This window comes from Astyanax mexicanus, chromosome 4 (genome assembly GCF_023375975.1).
Source record: "Astyanax mexicanus isolate ESR-SI-001 chromosome 4, AstMex3_surface, whole genome shotgun sequence".
NCBI classification, from domain to species: Eukaryota; Metazoa; Chordata; class Actinopteri; order Characiformes; family Acestrorhamphidae; genus Astyanax; species Astyanax mexicanus.
This window is the reverse complement of record NC_064411.1, coordinates 4,928,960-4,948,740: the sequence shown is the minus strand read 5'-3', so window position 1 is coordinate 4,948,740 and position 19,781 is coordinate 4,928,960. Positions and strand designations below refer to the sequence as shown.

The 19,781-nt window shown below is 35.3% G+C and overlaps 3 protein-coding genes and 1 long non-coding RNA gene across 4 annotated transcripts in view; 2 read left to right on the top strand and 2 right to left on the bottom strand.

The window, feature by feature from the left end:
* The window catches only part of LOC103028529 (NACHT, LRR and PYD domains-containing protein 3), a 383,714-nt gene that overhangs the window by 202,513 nt on the left and 161,420 nt on the right, over positions 1-19,781 (bottom strand). The gene's annotated exons all lie outside the window — the stretch shown is intronic.
* LOC125801133 (zinc finger protein 658B-like) overlaps positions 1-19,781 on the bottom strand; it is a 171,781-nt gene that overhangs the window by 48,560 nt on the left and 103,440 nt on the right. The gene's annotated exons all lie outside the window — the stretch shown is intronic.
* LOC111190613 (NLR family CARD domain-containing protein 3-like) overlaps positions 1-19,781 on the top strand; it is a 58,126-nt gene that overhangs the window by 17,762 nt on the left and 20,583 nt on the right. The window lies entirely within an intron of this gene.
* LOC125801592 (uncharacterized) lies at positions 713-8,652 on the top strand. Its single transcript, XR_007438788.1, has 3 exons — positions 713-814; positions 2,479-2,525; positions 8,613-8,652. It is a non-coding gene; the product is annotated as an uncharacterized LOC125801592 (long non-coding RNA).

Sequence of the window (19,781 nt, the reverse complement as noted above, 5' to 3'; positions counted from 1 at the left end):
ATTTTGGTTAAAATGTTTTTTGATTTTTTTTTTTTTTGCGTAAAACTTTTGCCACAGAATTCACACCATAAAATATCCACTATAAAAACTTGCGTCTTACGAAAAACAAGTGAGATTAATCACAGAATTTTGGCAGGTTTAATTGGATTGCATTTTTTAATCGATTGACACCACTAGAAATTCTACATGTATAAATGTGTAAATATTCAGGTGTTTACCATGATGATAACAAATCACACAAGAAAAAGTGTTTAACGAAAGTCAGAGTATACCAAACAAACAAATAAGAGTCTTCTGCAGTTGTCTTAAGAATGTCCAGCTTGAATGAACATTTGAGATATATCACACATTGATTACAAAATTGTGATGCACGAGCAAAAACAATTTCAGAAAGTTAATATGAACTCAATTCTTTGGTCCACATCAATGCTAATGCCGTATTCACAGAAATGCTTACTGTTGAGGTTTGGGTTTCATGTTAATCTGTGTCAACTGTGTTAAGAAACTTTAGTTTTCTATAGATATTTTTTTCAGATTTTGTAGTGTTATTTAAAAAAAGAGACTAATATAAAAGTGCATTATCTTCATCAGTCTGCTATCTTGTCTTTCTTTCTTTCTTTCTTGTTTTCTGTCACTCACTCACACATTCTCTTGCTCTGTCTGCAGATTATCTGGTTGTATGATCACAGAGAAAGGCTGTTGTTCTCTCCCACCTGAAAGAGCTGGATCTGACCTACAACCACCCAGGAGAGTCAGGAGTGAAGCTGCTTTCTGAGAGACTGGAGGATCCACACTGCAAACTGGAGAAACTCGGGTAGGTCTGAACTGATAATTATATTATCAACTTATTCTAAGATAAATATTGTTGTACATGTTGTACATTTTAACAATGTAAATCTAGTTGTAGTCACCAGGTAAACATGGTGGAGCAGCATGTAACCTTCATTCTGTCATTCTGTCTTATTTTTGTTTACACAGCCACTGTTAATTTTTTATGTTCAAGCTATCTGCACTGAATGTCAAGTACTTTGCTGTAATTCTGTTTTGGCTCATCTTTCTGTTGGTAAAAAGAACCAAGGTTTAGTTTTTACTCCAGAACAGGTGGAAAACTTCAGTGATGGAGAGCTGCCCTGAGCATCGAGTCAGGAGAAAAGTTACAAGATAAAAACTGATCCCCACTAACTTTATACACACTGAGAGTCAAGCACCCCAGAAACCAGGCCATGTCTTTATGGTAAAAATAATCAGTGACTGCAAAACCAGAATCCTTTCTGAACATTTAGGGCCATAACCTACACCCTGTGCAAGGTGCTCTTGATGCTTATTGCTATCTTACTCCCACCAACAGTGTATTTTCATGCTCTTCACCTGTCTTGTTTAAACAGCAACGGTGATTTTGAATATATCTACGCCGATGAAAAACATTGGTCAATTCCAGGTAGCTGTGCCATTTAAATAGCAATACGCCAAAGTCAGACCGCACCTGGCTCTTAAAGGGAATGGCAAATGACATGGTGATTGGTTTATTTCATGATACATGCTTTTTGCACATTTTGAGCCTCTTTGGAGCAACTTTTCCTATCGTAAAGACACAGTGACACACCCTAATTCAAGCTGCATGGTGCACGGCTGACAGCTCACCTACGGATCACTAAAATAGAGCCCTTAATTTCTAAAGAGATCCCATTAATGTGATTGAGTTGGTTTGTTGGCTTTATTTAAAAATGTTGCCTTTGTTACATTTTAAATTTTTGAAGTTTTCTAATGACCAGTGGTATAAAATTATTTTGAAATCATGATAAAATACTTTTTGCACAATAATTCCTTGAAAAATGTATGGTCCAATAAAAACAGTTGTTGTGACAGGAGTACACTCGGGTATGGATATGAATGCAAAAAACATACTTTAGTAAAGTTTAACCCTTTTCTGCAAGCCCACAAGAAACCATTTTATCTTATCTAGGAGATCATTTTCACCCAGTTTCTTTCTTATTATTGAATCATTAACACTGATCTTAACTGAGGCGAGTGAGATCCTGCAGTTCTTTAAATGTTGTTCTGGGTTCTTCCTGGATGAGTTGTTCATGCCCTTTTGGAGTAATTTCTGTAGCTCAGTCACTCCTGGGAACTTTAACCACTGTGACATGTTTTCTCAATTTGTGAATAAAAGCTCTAATAAAAATAATACTACATATTGTGCATATAAAGCAGAATAAGATACGGAAAATATTAAAACTTTATACATGCAGACAAAAATATATTTAGAGAAGCAAGAGTTAATCTTCCTTAATCTTCCGTTTTTAATCTGATTTAATGCAGTGTGCATTGCAGTTCCGTACTTTACCACATGAGGTCACTAATTTCCGCTCTCTCAAATTTTCACTCGTTTTCACACAAAGTATTTCTTTATAAATCAGTTTCTAAAAATCTCACACTGTGCTGATCTGTGTGTGTGTGTGTGTGTGTGTGTGTGTTTAGAGTGGAACATGGAGGGAAGATCAGAATCAAACCTGGATTAAAAAAATGTAAGCTCTCTCTCTCTCACACACACACACTACAAACAAACACACACACTACATACAAACACTACAAACAAACAATACACACAAATACACACGCACTACATACACACACACTACATATAAACAATACACACACACAAACACACAAACACTACACACACACACTACATACACACCCAAATACACACACTATATACACCCAATACAAACACACTACATACACACACACACTATATACAAACACTACACACACGTACACTACATACACACAATACACACAAATACACACATTACACACCCAAATACACGTACACTACATACACACAATACAAGCACACTCAAACACACTACATACACACACATACACTACACACACATTCATTATAACACTACACACACATAAAAAATAAAACACTACACACACTAAATATAACACTACACACACAGTAAATATAACACTACACACACACTAAATTAACAACACTACACACACTAAATATAACACTACACACACTAAATATAACACTGCACACAAACACTAAATATAACACTACACGTTAAATATAACACTACACACTAGGGATGCAACAGTACAGTGTGGCCACGGTTCGGTTCGTATCGCGATTGTTGGGCCAGATTAATTCAAATCACAATATCTATTATAAAAAAGGAGCACTTATTCTTACCATTAGTCAAAAACAGGTAACTGAATCACACTGTGCTTTATCTGCTGACTGTCTTTTACCTTGATTATCAAACTCAACGCTGAAGCCAAAATGTCCCGAACAGCGGATTTATAAGATGACGGCGCCTCTTCAAATATCCTTTTCTCCGTTTAGGTTCACTGGCCCTGATCACGCAGCTGAGAAAGTTTTGTTTAAATAGTCCTCAAATCTTCAGCGTTTGCCTTCAGAGCTGATTTGCTCCGATAGAAGTAATATATAAAAAACTATCAACTATAAAATATAATATACTTAAAATCTGCACAGTAACTATAAGTTACTATTAGTTATATTTATATCTGACATTTATAAGGATTTAAATTTCTGTTCAGTACACAGACTTAATAACTGTAGCTTAATATAGCAGTTATAGGCAAGGGCGTAGGAGCGGGCTTGATATTGGGGGGCGACACATTTGCGAATATGAACCAAAGCTCACACTATAGTTTCCTAGAACAACATTTGTGGAATTATTTTTTATCACAAATAATCTTTTTTTTGTATTTTGTTTATAATTAGTTACATCCAATAAAAGGTGATTTTACAGCCTAAACATGTTACTCCACATTACATTTACTGTTGTTAGAAAAAAAATATGCATGCAATGTCTGAATTATATACATAGTACAAAAACTGATCAGTTATCACCTAATATTTAAAATAATATAACAGTATTGGTTATTATTATTATGTATTGTATGTCAATTCTGTTGTATATTTACATTTTCTCCACTCTTTTTAAAAAAAAAAACTTCCTGTGCTTTTAATCTTTTTTTACTGAGAACACTTCTTTCTACTGAGACAATGTAACTACGTTTCCTAGAGATTTTTGTCAGAAGTTAATATAAACGTCAGGACATGTGGTCTTACTGTGAACTACATATGAACAGAAGTCAGGTTAGATCAGTGTTTCTTAACCCTGTTCTTACATATTCTACTGCATATTAACACTGTTCTGCATATTCTACAGCTTCCTCTGTTTAAAGGCACTTTAATAAAGTAAGTGGTGGTATGATGTGTCTAATAAACTGCTGGATATACATAATGATTCATTTAGGATCCATAGGGGGCTAAGAGATTTTAACAGGTAAACTCAATAAATGATTGTTTATTAGCTGATCAGTTGGATCTGATGGAAAACACAGTTTTAGGGCAGTGATGATCAGGGTTAAGAAACTGCTTTAAACTACCAACATTACCCAGTGTTGTACTAAATTCTGTCTATCCTCTACATCCAGCTTCTAGCTAACTGCAATCCTACATTAATAAACAGTTTGAAAATGAAATAGTGATTAGCTGATCAGGTACAGGGCAAGTTGAACATTACGTATATAGTTTTTTTTTTCTTCAACCTTGACTCCTAATCTAGGTAATTCCAAAGTTAAGCTAACTCACTAACACAGCTGCAGTTTATTAATCACAGTGGGTTTAAACTGTGTGCTGATTCAGAGACGTGTATTTTTAACCAGCTATCAGAAACATATCATCACAGTTTACATGATTAGATACCGTTACCTTTCTTTTAGAAAAAAAATCACTGTATATCCATATCTTAAAATCAGCTGCAGCCGATCCCGCTGCTAAATCTCACAGCGAGGGAGGGGCTTCCCCCCACCAACATACTGACGCCTCCGCGCTGCAATAACAGCAAGCTGATTGGCTGTTTCTCCTGAGAGGCGGAACTTAATTCCTGAACCGGCTCCGTGATTGGTCCGGTCTGTCTCCTCATTAGTAGCACTGCTGAGCTGAGCGAAACAATATCATTTTTGGGGGGGACAAATCCACCTGTTTCTAATATTGGGTGGGACATGTCCCACCCATCCCCCCTGGTTCCTACGCCAATGGTTATAGGCATTCTGCTGTTTGAGAATTTTAACAGATGCTTATTCTCACTCAAATGCTGGAGTTTTAGAAACAAAAAATTAAAAGAGGAAAGCACTTTGACTGAACAGGAATTTATTTTATTTCACAAACATTTGAAATACACAGAAATATAAAGCTATATGTTACCATTCATTTCTTATCACCAGGGCAAATTTATTAAAATATAAAAATAAAAAAAATATATCACTACACACACTAAATATATCACTACACACTAAATATAACACTGCACACTAAATATAACACTACACACACTAAATATAACACTACACACACTAAATATAACACTACACACACACTAAATATAACACACCACACACTAAATATAACACTACACACTAAATATAACAACACTACACACTAAATATATCACTACACACACTAAATATAACACTACACACTACATATAACACTACACACTAAATATAACAACACTACACACTAAATATATCACTACACACACTAAATATAACACTACACACTACATATAACACTACACACTAAATATAACACTAAATATAACAATACACACTAAATATAACACTAAATATAACAACAATACACACTAAATATAACACTAAATATAACACTACACACTAAATATAACACTACACACTAAACATATCACTACACACACACACTAAATATAACACTAAATATAACAACAATACACACTAAATATACAATACACACTAAACAATACACACTAAATATAACACTACACACTAAATATAACACTAAATATAACACTACACACTAAATATAACACTACATATAACACTACACACTAAACATATCACTACACACACTAAATATATCACTACACACACTAAATATAACACTACACACACACTAAATATATCACTACACACACTAAATATAACACTACACACACTAAATATAACACTACACACACACTAAATATAACACACCACACACTAAATATTTCACTAAACACACTAAATATATCACTACACACTAAATATATCACTACACACTAAATATATCACTACACACACTAAATATAACACTACACACTAAATATAACACTAAATATAACACTACACACTAAATATAACAACACATACTAAATATAACACTAAATATAACAATACACACTAAATATAACACTAAATATAACACTACACACTAAACATATCACTACACACACTAAACATATCACTACACACACTAAATATATCACTACACACACTAAATATATCACTACACACACTAAATATAACACTGCACACTAAATATAACACTACACACACACTAAATATAACAACACACACACTAAATATATCACTACACACTAAATATAACACTAAATATAACACTAAACACACTAAATATAACACTAAATATGAAGCTACACACACACTAAATATAAAACTACACACACTAAATATAACAAAATATAACAACACCACACACTAAATATAACACTACACACTAAATATAACACTACACACACACTAAATATAAAACTACACACACTAAATATAACAAAATATAACAACACCACACACTAAATATAACACCACACACTAAATATAACACACACACTAAATATAACAACACACACACTAAATATAACACTACACACTAAATATAACACTAAATATAACACTTCACACTAAATACACTCTGTGTGTGTTCTTGTGTTCAGACGGCTGTGATTTCACTCTGGATCTGAACACAGCGCAGCGTTATCTCTCTCTGAGTGAGGAGAACAGGAGGGTGGAGTGTAGAGGGGAGCTGCAGTCGTATCCTGATCATCCAGAGAGATTTGATTGGTTTCAGGTTCTGAGTAGAGAGAGAGTTACTGGTGTTACTGGACGCTGTTACTGGGAGGCTGAGTGGAGCGGAGGAGGAGAAGCTGAAGTAGCTCTGAGTTATAAAACCATCAGCAGGAAAGGAGGAGGATCAGACTGTAGGTTTGGATGGAATATAAACTCCTGGAGTCTGATCTGCTCTGATAACAGTTACTCTGTTCATCACAATAATAACAGAACTGATCTCTCCACTCGTCCCTCCGGCTGTAGGAGAGTAGGAGTGTATGTGGACTGTCCCTCCGGCACTCTGTCCTTCTACAGAGTCTCCTCTGATACACCCTCACACACACCCTCACAAACACACACACACTTACACACACACTCACACACTCTCACACACTTACACACATTCTACACCACCTTCACTCAGCCCCTCTATGCAGGGTTTTTGGTTTATTCTGGCTCCTCAGTGCGTCTGTGTAAGATAGAATAACCCTGTGTGTAACAGAGATTCGATGTGTGTGTGTGTGTGTGTGTGTAGGAGGGAGAATGTGTGTATAAATATAAGTTTGTTAATATTTTATACAGATGATTTTGTATTTTTTTCCAGAACTTTTATTTTAATTACTGTTATCTTTATTCACTACTGTTATCACTTATTCTGTACTTATTGATAATTATTGTTTTATTTTATTGTAAATTAGGTTCATATTAATAAAGCTAAATGAAGAAAGGTGAAAAGGAGTCTGATGATTTTTTGTGTGTTTTGCTAAATAAAATTTACATTTAAAAAAGTGTCTACTGGAATTAATGTCACAATTGGTGCTCTAACAGCGGCACTGACCTTTCCATAGTAATTAGTAAGTGCTATTTGTTGGGGTAGTTTAAAGTAGGGCTGGACCTGAATAATCATGTATTGGAATATTCGCTCGTTGAGTAGGTATTCGGTTTTTAATTTTGGTTTTGGGATATTCGTTTTTTTTTCCTCTTTCCAGAGCTCCACCTCACTCTAACATCACACTTCCGTTCAGGTTAATGGGGGTATAAGAGAGGCAAAATTCAGAGAAGCTCAGCTGTTTGAAAGCATTTCAAATTGAGTGTAGACAAGACAAAGGCAGTGTGCCAAATATGTGATATTCAACTAGCATATCATGGCGGCACATCAAGCTCGAGGAACTATCTAAATGCAGTAAGTATTATTTCTTGGTGGTGTAAAAAAAACAAGATTATTCCTGCTAGCAAACTTATTTTAAATAGCGTCTGTCATGTATTGCCATGATGAAGCTGCTTCTGTCTGACATTAAAAGTAATGTTATACATGATAAAAAAAACTTGCAGGCACTTCAAAACTGATTTATATAATAAAATGTAAGGGGTAATGTGGCAACAGTAGGGGCTAAATCAGTTACAAAAAGCCTAGCCTACAAGAATGATGTCTGAATGAATGTCCTCTAATCTAATATAATTTAACATGGTTTAAAAATATAAAATAATTTCTAAACAAACAAACTATTTTATATTGAGCTTATAGCCCAAGTGCAAAAACACAAAATCAGTAATAGGGCTATGCACTGCACAGTCATTAAACCCAAATAGACCAAGAACAGTAACATCATTTACAATGACTTTCCTCTACTCTAATGTAATTAACAGTGTTTAACAATATAAAATACTTTCTGAACAAGTTTTATTTTGGTTTTTTTTAGGCAAATAGAAATTCACTGGGCCGGCTTGTGCAGTAGTGGCGCTCCTGGTCTGCGTATGCAGCGGAGAAGCCGTGGTGTGGGGCAGCAGAAATTCCGAGGTGAAAACTAAAAAAAAATCTGGGGTGAAAACGTCTCATTGGTCAGAGCGTGCAGTGCAGTCCGAGCATGCAGCACAACATAAGGAGATATAATGCACTCCATATATTCAGGACTGAAGTGGAATAAATGATACTGTACAGATATAATCTGTCTCTAGTAGATATTTATTGACAAATAAGAACAGTGTGAATTTAAAAAAAAAAACGCCTATCACAGACCATTTTCTTGAGCCTGACCCGGCCGTGAAAAGGGGTGGGAAATGTTTTTTTTTTCGGGGCCGGGGGTCCGTGGAAAATTTTGTGTTGGATTAAGGGGCAGTGAGTGAATTTTTGTTTGTACTTTAATCCGTTTTTAATCCGTCTCTTAGTCTCTTACACACTTTTAAAATTAAAAATATTTGCCGGAGACACGACATTATGATATCATTTTAGTTTTAATTCAGTATTGTGTATTGCATTTCTCTATTTGATGTAATACTCTAAGATAATTACTTACATAGCATATTGATGTTGCAGCATCTCAGACTCTAATATGTATAAAATTAGATGCTGTTCTCTTTAAAGGATTTAAATCAGTGTCGGCTGTTACCTGGACATCCTACTGCAGTGTGGGTGGAGAGGCTTTTCTCTGAAGTTTAAATTAAGTTTTTTTCCCCATTTTCTTCCCAATTTACACAACCAATTACCCAACCCACTCATTAAGACTCCTCCCCCTATCACTAGTGATGCTCCAACACCAGGAGGGTGAAGAAGACGAGCACACGCCTCCTCCTGATGCAGCATTGCGGAGTAGCATCACAGCGCTAACGCTCGGAGGAAAGCGCAGCGACTCGGTTCATCAGGACACTTGGAGAAGCTGCTTGTTCACTCTCTACTCCACTTAATCATTTGTTTAAAAAAGGTTTGAAAATAGACATAAAATGTCTATAAAAAGTTTTGGGGGACATTAAATGTTTTTATTTATATTCACAAAAATACTGATTTTAAAATGAAGCTCAGAAGAGCGTGATTAAAATTTGTATTCAGTAAATTGTTTTATTCACTATATTTTTTTAATCTATAGTTGCAGATTTAATTCAATATTTTTATATTTTTTATCACAATTCATGTTTTTAGTAATATTTCCTATCAAATATGAAACATTTTTATGTAATGCTTGAATATCTTCAAGATTTAGGCAGAAAATACAAAAAAAAAATACAATACAAGCTAATCAAGCTAACCTAACTACCCTTTTAGAGTAAATCCCATCCTGTTTAGATTATGTAGGACATATTATATTTTTGTCTGTAGGATTGACTGGCTTTCTAAGTGCTTGAGTATAGTGGCTACATAATTTGCTAACAGAACAACTCTTCCCTTGTGAAAAAGTTTACATGACTCATGCTAAAATAGGTCTGTACTTAAGCTGTGTTATTTTGGAACCAGTAATTCGTACTGGTTTTCTACGTGTTTATAATTTAAAATATATAAATGCGCACTAAATTTATACTGAGTATACTACTTATGTTATTTACGCCACTACTTAATACAATTTAAGTATGTTTTTTGTACAGCTGAACATTAAAACCATATTAAAAGTGTGATTTAAGTGTGGATTTGATATCACATTCATTTTGAGGAGAGAACATAAACTGAACAATGAAAAGCTAGATATCTTATTACAAACATCAGCTGTTAAAGTTCTTTTACCTGAAATAAAATAAACACAACTAAAATAAACTTTCAAAGTAAAAGAGTTTTAACACACAAAATGAGCAACACAAAATTTGACTGAAGTAGTTTTATTATATGCCCCCCGGACACACTTATTAAAAGTGAAAATGTTTTACAAAGTAATGCTAAGTATATATTTTATTAAGTACATCACTAGTACAAAATTAGCACAGCCAAATAAAGTATATATTTCATCAACGTATACCGGAATACAGATTATATAGCTAAAATGTAGTATGTAGTATAAGCAGAAAAAGTATACTTTAATTATTCTGCATATAAAAGGGTTAGAAATGGTTTTGAGGTAGCTTAGCAAGCTAGACAGTCCCATTGAATGAAGCTACAAGTTCAAGTTCAAGCTACATATTAACTACCTTGTTTTATAGAACTATAACATGGTAATGGCTATAAAATGTTTTTCTGACCATTTTTTGAGTCTGGTTCAGCTGCATAATGTGAAGATCTGATTTAGCTTAGTTTCTAGGGATGTGGTACTTTTGTACTTTCCTGTGTGTCTGACTAGCTTTCAACATTTCTACTTGATTGGCATGAAAGAATGAATTTGAACTAATATGAAAAATCTACATTGTTTAAGTACTTTAAGTGTAATATTTTAGTGTTGGTTTAGTTATTGCAGGTTTTCTGTTATGTGTCTTTAAATTATAATTAAACGGTCAGGCTGAGTTGATATTAGCTAATATTTCTTTCTTTGCAGCTGCATGAAGAGTGTTTGAAAGAAATGAATCAAATATAAAAAGTGTAATATGCTGTGATGCCACATTCAGGAAATGTTGTGTAATTAATTATACACAGTTTGTTTTACTGCACTTTCCACACTTTATTTTCCTTTTACTTTGTATTAAAGGTGACATTAATCACACTCATGTTTATTTTACTTATTAAATTATGTAATTCATTAATTACAATTATTACATTGAGTAATTCAGGGTTTAACAGTAAATCAGGTGAGCTGCTGATGGAATAAAACTTTTGCACAGTACTGTATAAAATAAAAATGCAAATGTGGAATGTGAAAAAATATGCTCTGAAACTCACTTACAGTCCTCTCTCATCAACAACTTCCTGCAGCACAGGATAGGGGACTGTACCATACCTTTACAAAAATAGATACACGTTTCTTACTGAGCTTTTATGAATGCCAAACTGCTTGGCGGTAACGCGATACTCGGCACACGAGCCTAGTTTATATAACGAAACAGCAACATGTATAACTGCTGGAACAGAGGCTTTAATGGTATGTACTGCAGGGGTGAGATAACTTTCCATTATATAAAAATAAAACTTTATTAAATTAAATAATACTCATTTCCTTTTTTACACACTTTCCCTCAACTTCATACTCTGTAAGGTCAGTTGTATTTATTTCTGTTTAGATTCTTTGTAGAAATGCATGAGTTATGTAACCATAATATAATAAATAGTTTGTATAATTCATCAAAGCTAAATCATCAAACTAAGCTACGTTTCACCCAATAGTACAGTTATACAAAGTCAGTTAATCTATTTTTGATATTTTTTGGTGGCATAAAACAAAAACATAACATGCTTTATATATTTTTTTTAAATAAAAGTGTGAAATTTTCCCTTACCCACTAGTTTGATACTACAATAAGCATAGTGACAATAAAAAGACAACAAGCAAAATGAGTCATTTTAAGAGAGAAAAGTTTATTAAATTCAAAAGAAAAATTGTTTATAAAAGGAGCTAACGCTGCCTCCAGCCGGTCTGACCGGAGTTCATCTCCCCTGTTATAAGAGCCTCTTCCCAGGCCGGTAATCACGTTCATCCCTGGCAGGGTATCTGCACATTTTTAAAGCTCAAATTGAATGACTTTTAAGACCTTTTTAATACCTCTGAAAAGAAGAAATAATACTACTGCTGTGGCAAAAAAAAATGACACACCAGGCAACAGTATACAAAAAAGTTTAACTGAATTAAAATAAGAAATTCAGTCCACCTAACAGAACATTACTGACTTTCTATAAGGAAAAAATATTTCAAAGAACTATCAAATAAACATAAAAGTGCTCTCTTTTAAGAGAACTCGACAAAACAGCCTTTACAACCTTTTTACCAACAAAACAAACAACAAAAATATGTAAGTTTGAAGTTTCAGCTTGTTCCGTACCGTTCAGCACCATACTTCTGCCAGAGATAATCTATAAAACATACAGTTGTTTGACTGTGTTTTTATATGTCTCTCATGTGTCGCAGCTCGGCAGTCTTCTTATTAATTTCACTAGTTAGTATTAATAACTGCTCTCTCTTTTCTGTTTTGCTCGTCTCCTTAGTGTGGGTGACTTTATCAGTTTGTTGGAGTTTCAATACTTATTAGCTTTCTTATTAGTTTTTTATTTATATAAAAAATTTAGTAGCAAAATATAGGCTATGACCTATGACCTGGGCTCTAGCTATCCTTTAAGAGAATAAAAGATTTCCTTGTGTTTAATCAATAGTAATGTGTTCTCCTGTGTTTGTTGTCCTCAGTTCTCTTGTTTTGTTTACCTCCCCATGTGCTCCTTGAGGCTTTGTTGTGTTATCCATTCGGGGCACAGTAATCGTGTCATATGATGATGACCCTGGGAGCTTCTTTGTTTTGATCAGTCCCACATACTTTACATTAGAGGGTCAAACTTCAACTGCTCTTTTAATGGCCGGCAATTTGTTTAAGCCTCCGGTGGCCACAGAAAGGTAAAGGGAACTGAAGTTCTCTCTTCTTGCTGGTGAACAGTTGAAGAAAGAGTGTAGGGCTCTGAGCACTTTCTCAATCTGACACATCAGGAAACCACTCCTGAAAGAGTTCTCGGAGCATATGGAGGACACAGCTTCCTACAATTTCACATTGAGCCACTGAGCCACAGCAAATTGCTCACCATATTCTTTTTGTTGTATGAGCTCAACAAACTTCCAATTTACATTCGGCCCATCCATTGACAAGGAGACCATTTTCTTTTGTAAACTCCTACCAATAAGAAAAATAAAAACAGAATATAAAAATGCGTAACATGCGTAACACTTTATGCAAAGTTATGATAAATTATGTCATCCTTTTACTTATTCTCATGTTATTTTAGATGTGTTGTTGTTTTAATATATTCCTCGTATGAAAATAGCTTGGTAATAAATATTCTTATTTTAGGCTAGCAACAATGGGTCCATGCCAAACATAAGAGACCATTAAAAGTATTATAAATATATCAGGTATCAACAATGTGTCTAATTTTGATTATTTGTTATAAGTTAAATAGCATATGGCCTACGTTGAAACATTCCAACAAGTCATCTACTGTCGAATGGCCCATAAACTGCGAGCCAAAAAAACGGGACCGAACGTGGGGACTTCAGTGGTTCTGTTCAGGCTGTCGTCAAACATAATGACAAACGAATCTTCATTCTCTCGTGAGATGAGCTGCTTCTTCTTTTGTACGTCATCAGATGGCCAACTCAGTGTCATGCAGCCACACCCTTGTCTCTGGGTCCAAGTCAAATAGGTCAGATACTGAGTGTGGGCTAAATAGTGGGCTGCCCGTAAATATATGTTCAGCAGTCTATTCAGGTTCATCACACTCGCATGCTGCGCTATTCGTCAAGCCCCACTTCTTTTAAGGAAGACTTGAAGCGGCTGACCCCAGTGCACAGACGGTTCAGCAAGGTCCATAGGTGGCGTGGCAGGTCTTCTCCTTTTACACCACCTCCTGGATCCCTGATGAATTCTTGATTGTGGGAAGGCTCAGCTGCTTTTTTGATTTAAAAAATCCAAATATTTTTTACATTTAGTAAGCTTATATCCATTTCATACAGATCATTAGTAACTGTTAATCAGTTTTCTCCAGATACAAAGTAAATATAAATGTAATTTTCTTCAGATACAGTAGTATCTTCTAGTCACCGGGGAAAGCGCCGCCACTCCCCACTGACAAACCCGACAGAGAATTTCAGCATCCTCCACGTAAGCTGGGAGGTGGCAGGAGGGTTGCCTTGGATTTTATGTCCTTGGAAGATTGATTACAACAATAAGAGGCAGGAGAACATAATGGAGGACAGCATGAAAAGGAGGAAAAGAAAGAGAGAGAGAGATTACAATGTAACTCAACAGAAATCTTTATGTCGAGGGGGGGTTAAAGCTAGTCACTTTGCTAGTCTCAGCTAGCTAGCTAACGCTCTGTTTACATGGTCTAGCTACTGAAAATGTGAGATTTTGCTTTTTTTAATATTATCTCAGGAGTTTCTACTCTGTGCCCTCTCACTGACATGAAATATTGTTCTCTTTTGCAATCAGGTATGTTATATTCTGTGTATTATAAGTTTTGGAATGTAGCGTTTCACTTAAAATGTCACCTCTTTGTGTAGTAAATGTACATGAAGCTCTAACTGCATGGTAGGTTGTGTTAAATATGGTACACCATGAGCTATTACATACTTTTTATTGTGATATAGCCACTGGGTAATTTGTTTTATCTGCATTTTGAGAAAATAGTTTTATTTTTATATATGTATTTGTGCCAATTAATATGTATTGAACCTGAACAGTATTGCTGAACATTAGAAAATAATACAATGTGAAATGTGTTTTGATTCTTGTTTTATACTTTTATAAATATTGTATATTTTTATATAACCTAATTTTATATATTATTCATGCAGTTACTGTTAACCAGTCTGCGCTGATAGCTGAAGTGGGAGGAGTTTCTACGCTGTGTCCTCTCACAGACAGAAATATTGTTCTCTTTTGCAACTCAGAGCAATAAACCACAGAGGAGACAGTTCTGACTCCTGTGAAATTATTGACACAACGCAGAGGGGTAGCTGGATCTGCAGTCCAGGGGTGGAGCAGAATCGTTCCAGTTACATAACCCTTCAATAAATAATGACAGTGTGCTCAAGCTGTTTAATGCAGTCATGGAAAACAGAATCATCATGAAAAACGCATGAAAACGTTATAAAATGTGAATAAAGTCAAACATTCCATTCGGCCCTGTGATATGATTGGCTTAAAAACGAACAATAGCTCCGCCCACCCAGCGTCTATTCGCTGTGAGAGAGCAGGGGGCGGGGCTTAAAGGGAGACAGGTGAGACTCAGGTGAAGGAGAGAGTAAGAGTAAGTTCAGTCTCCTCCATTAGAAGAGGACAGAAGTCCGGATTCACTCGGTAAGTTCAGAACTGAAGAGAATGTAGAACAGAACCGTGTAGCTTAAAGTCAGAACCGGTTCTAAAGGTTCCTCAGATCCAGAACCGGTTCTTTAAGCTCAGCTCAGTGTCCGATTCCACTGGAAGAACCAGGATCAGCATGGAGATCTGAACCGGGCCTGGATCAGACCTGGACCTGGTCTAGATCAGACCGGCTGGAGAACAATCAGCTGTAACAGATCAATAATGCTGTAAACTGTAGAGAAATGCGCAGATATAGATTGATATTTATTGATCACAGTGTAGTTTATGCTGTTTAAAGCGCATTACTGCTTAATGTGGACTTTGATCTGTTGGGGAGATAAAAACACGGAGCTGCTATAAAGGCGTGTTTATATGCAGTAGCGCTGTTCAAACAGCAGGGGGAGCAACGGAGCTCAAGATCACGTGGTGTGTTAGTGTTTTTAATCCTGCTGTTTTATATTATACTTAAATAATCTCTCTATTCTGATTCAGTAACATAATAATAATTTTATTATTAATAATAATAGAACAGTGTGTATATTTAGAATGTTGTGTAATGCAGTAATATTACTAATAATAATTAAATTATAATCATTATAATAACAGTAAATGTTTCTGTAATCTGTAGAATAATGTGTAATGAGGGTAAATCACACTGTTATGTATCGTTCTCTGTTTGTTTTGTTTTGTTAGTTTATCAGGTTTTGTTTAATGCAGTTCTGATGATAATATCATTATTGTAAGAATAAAGGTTTTATTGTAACGGCTGATCTGTTCTCAGGGGTCGGTGTCGGCAGTGTTCAGCTGTGTGTGAATGAAGAAGAGTAAATGATGGATCTTCAGAACTCCAGCAGTGGAGGAGGACCTCCTGTCCTAAAGTGAGTAAATTAAGTGATGGGTTTAATATGTAAAGTAGTTTTGTATTGTAATGGTTTCAGCTCTAATCCTGGAGCTGTGATCTGCATATTTTACAGTTTTAAAATATTGAGAACAGAGTTTCTCCTGGACCAGAGTCAGAACCCTGTGCTGTATTTAAACACAGAGAAACGCTTAACAAACCAGCCAGTTATTCTTATAGTAGAATGTGTTTCTAATCTGTATTTAAAGTACATATCTGCCTTTAATATCTAATTGTTAATATTAATAATGTTTCCTTCTGGCACAGTAACAGTATTAGGTGGTTGCTGTAGTGATATTATGCTGTTGCTAGGTGGTTGCATATTTATGTTAAAAAATATGGTCCATATTTTTTAACATAAAAGTGACGATTTGCTCAAAATCTGTATCGGATTAGTCTGTAGTGAAAGTGATCTCTGGACCAGATCCATTGTAAGGATCCGTCTCAGATTTTACCACACGCTGTCTGGGTTTACATTAGTATTAGAAATGTGGAAATCCTGATGTGCTGCATTTATATAGATCAGATGGAAGTGACTGGGTTTGATATTAAAGCTGTGGAATGAAGAAAGACTTGTTCTATTCTAGGCCTGGACAATAATTTGATATCTGTATTTATCGCGATAAGAAATGTTTCAATAATGGGGACATCATTTTTGTGGTATATCGATATGTATCATTTACACGGACAGGCATTTTTTACTGGTGTAAGCTCGCCCCAGAGTTGAACACAGTCTCCGTAGCTGAGCTATGTCTGTGCGTGATGACGTAATCACACAGGCACGTAGCCAGATAGGCTAGGCTAGGCTAGGTTAGATTTGGCTAGGCTAGGCTAGGCATTGGTCCGCTCCGCTCTGCAAATAAAATGCCTCGCGCTGGAGCCAAACGGAGCCGGGACGAGCACATTCAAGTTCGCATCTAAAATGTTCCGCGCTGGAGCGGAACGGAACCGAGCCGAGCCTAGCCTAGCCTCGGGTCCGCTCGGTCAGCGTTCAGCCGCGGGTCCGCTCGGGCAGCGTTCAGCCGCGGGTCCGTTTGGGCAGCGTTCTAATTCAGGTCTAATTCAGTGGTGAGGATTTGGTTCGACTTTAGAAGGTTTGATAAACTTCAGTTTGCTGCAGATTGTGCCGGAGAGTGGAGCCGACCAGCAGCAGTAACGTTAATACATCTAATCTGTTCCACCTCCTTAAATAACTCCACTACATACAATATTTTCCTTATACTGACTGAAGCACTTTTATAGCTTATGTTGTAACTAAGTTAACTAAGTTAACTTTATGCATCCTTTAGGTTTGTTTATTTGACAGGGATTAATGTTCCTTTTATGTATATGAATACTTCTTATATTCTGGCTGAAGCACTTTTATAGCTTATGTTGTAACTAAGTTATTTATAATTCGTAAAGCCTATAGGTTTGATTATTTGACGGGGATGTCATGTTCCTTTTATGTATATAAAGGCTTCTTGTATTCTATATCCTGGTTGAAACACTTCTGCTTTGATCTGTTAAATATGTTTAAAGTTATTTTTAGTTAGTTAGTTATATAGGCTTATGTTTGACAGGGATGTCATGTTTTTATTTTGCTATATGCAAATAAAATTGAGCATTGATTTATTTTGATTTTTTTTTTATTTCTTAAGTATTATAAAGTTTTTGTGAAAGGAGGTTTCAAAGACTTAAATAAAAATTTCAGACAGTAGTGTACAGATTTCCATTGCAGGGATTCTTAGCAGTTTTCTGAGGCCTTCAAAGTATTTATATCGATATCGAAATTATATCGTATTATATCGACCGAAATTAAGGAATATATCATGATATATATTTTGGCCATACCGTCCAGCACTATTCTATTCTGTTCTGATCTGTATCTCTGTTAGAGTTCAGTATAAAAAATATACCTTCTAGTTTATAATACAGTATAATTCTGTAATTGTGTAGCTCCTACCAATACATGTTATTAACTAGACACAGATCTATAAAATACATATAGTAAATATGATCTAATCAGGTGATGACATTGTGACATCATAACAAACACACAAATATATTCAACAGTATTGTTAAATAAATTAAAATATGTATATTTATTAGACGAGCGTTTTTCAGTTTGGGGCAGCTGACAGAAAGCTTCGGGACGCTTCTGGGACGGTTATGAAGAAGTTAGTCTGGAACCTGTGAATAAGTTTTAGTAAAGGAACACATTACTCCACACTTTACTCTCGTCATGGATCATCATGAAGATCTGTTTACAGGGAGAAGAGAGCAGCATCTCCAGCCCCCAGTGGAGTGTCTATGAAGAGTGATTGGTCCATGAAGGATCCTCCATTCTTCAGCAGTGGAGGAGGAAGCTCTGGGTCTCGGTACATCACTGCACTAAACTACTGTTCTGTTCTGAGAGTGAAGCTCTTCAGTTCCTGATCTTTATTAAAGATGTGCTGTGTGTTGGAGTTTCACTGTGTAAATGCTGGAGTTTCACTGTGTTTAATGTTAACAGAACTGAAACCCAGAGAGGAGCTTCTCCAGAACCCAGCTGTGTTTCTATGAAGAGTGACCGGTCCATCGGACTTCCTCCTACTTTCAGCAGTGAAGATATGAGATCTGAGTGAGTGAAACATCAAAACCCTTTCACTGATTTTTTTACTACAATTTACCTTTTTAAAGCATAACACACACACGCACGCACACACACAGGAGGTCAGTGTGAGATTCTCTGTATGTAATGATCAGTGTAAACAGCTGGGTGTGATGGGAAGCGGGGTTTAGAACAATGAGAGTATATTACAATATCAGCTACAGGTTGGAGAATTACACATATATCTATACCTAGGGGTGTACGATACTGATAAAAACAATATTTCAATAACTTTCAGAATTTTTTCAGAAAAAAGTACTATATTGTAATAAACTGCACTTAACAATATATTAAATATTGAATTCCTTGACACAAACAAAAACATTAAATTCATCAGTTCAAATATCGAACAGTGCGCGTGTGTGTAAACCATGTGACCTACCAGATATTCTGGAGTAAATAAATGCATCAGTGTGAAATTTGCATAACAAAGTTATATTTATATTAGTGATATTAATCAAATTAAAATGAACTGTATTTATTGCAACAATGATCTGTGATTTAATCTGTATTTATTTATTTATTTTTAGTGGGAAGGGGACAACAATTGTTGTGTCTGGTAGACTAGATCTAGTCTAGGAGCTAATGTCAGTATAAATTAGAATATTTTAATGTGCTTTAATGGATGAAATAAGAGTATATAATCCATAT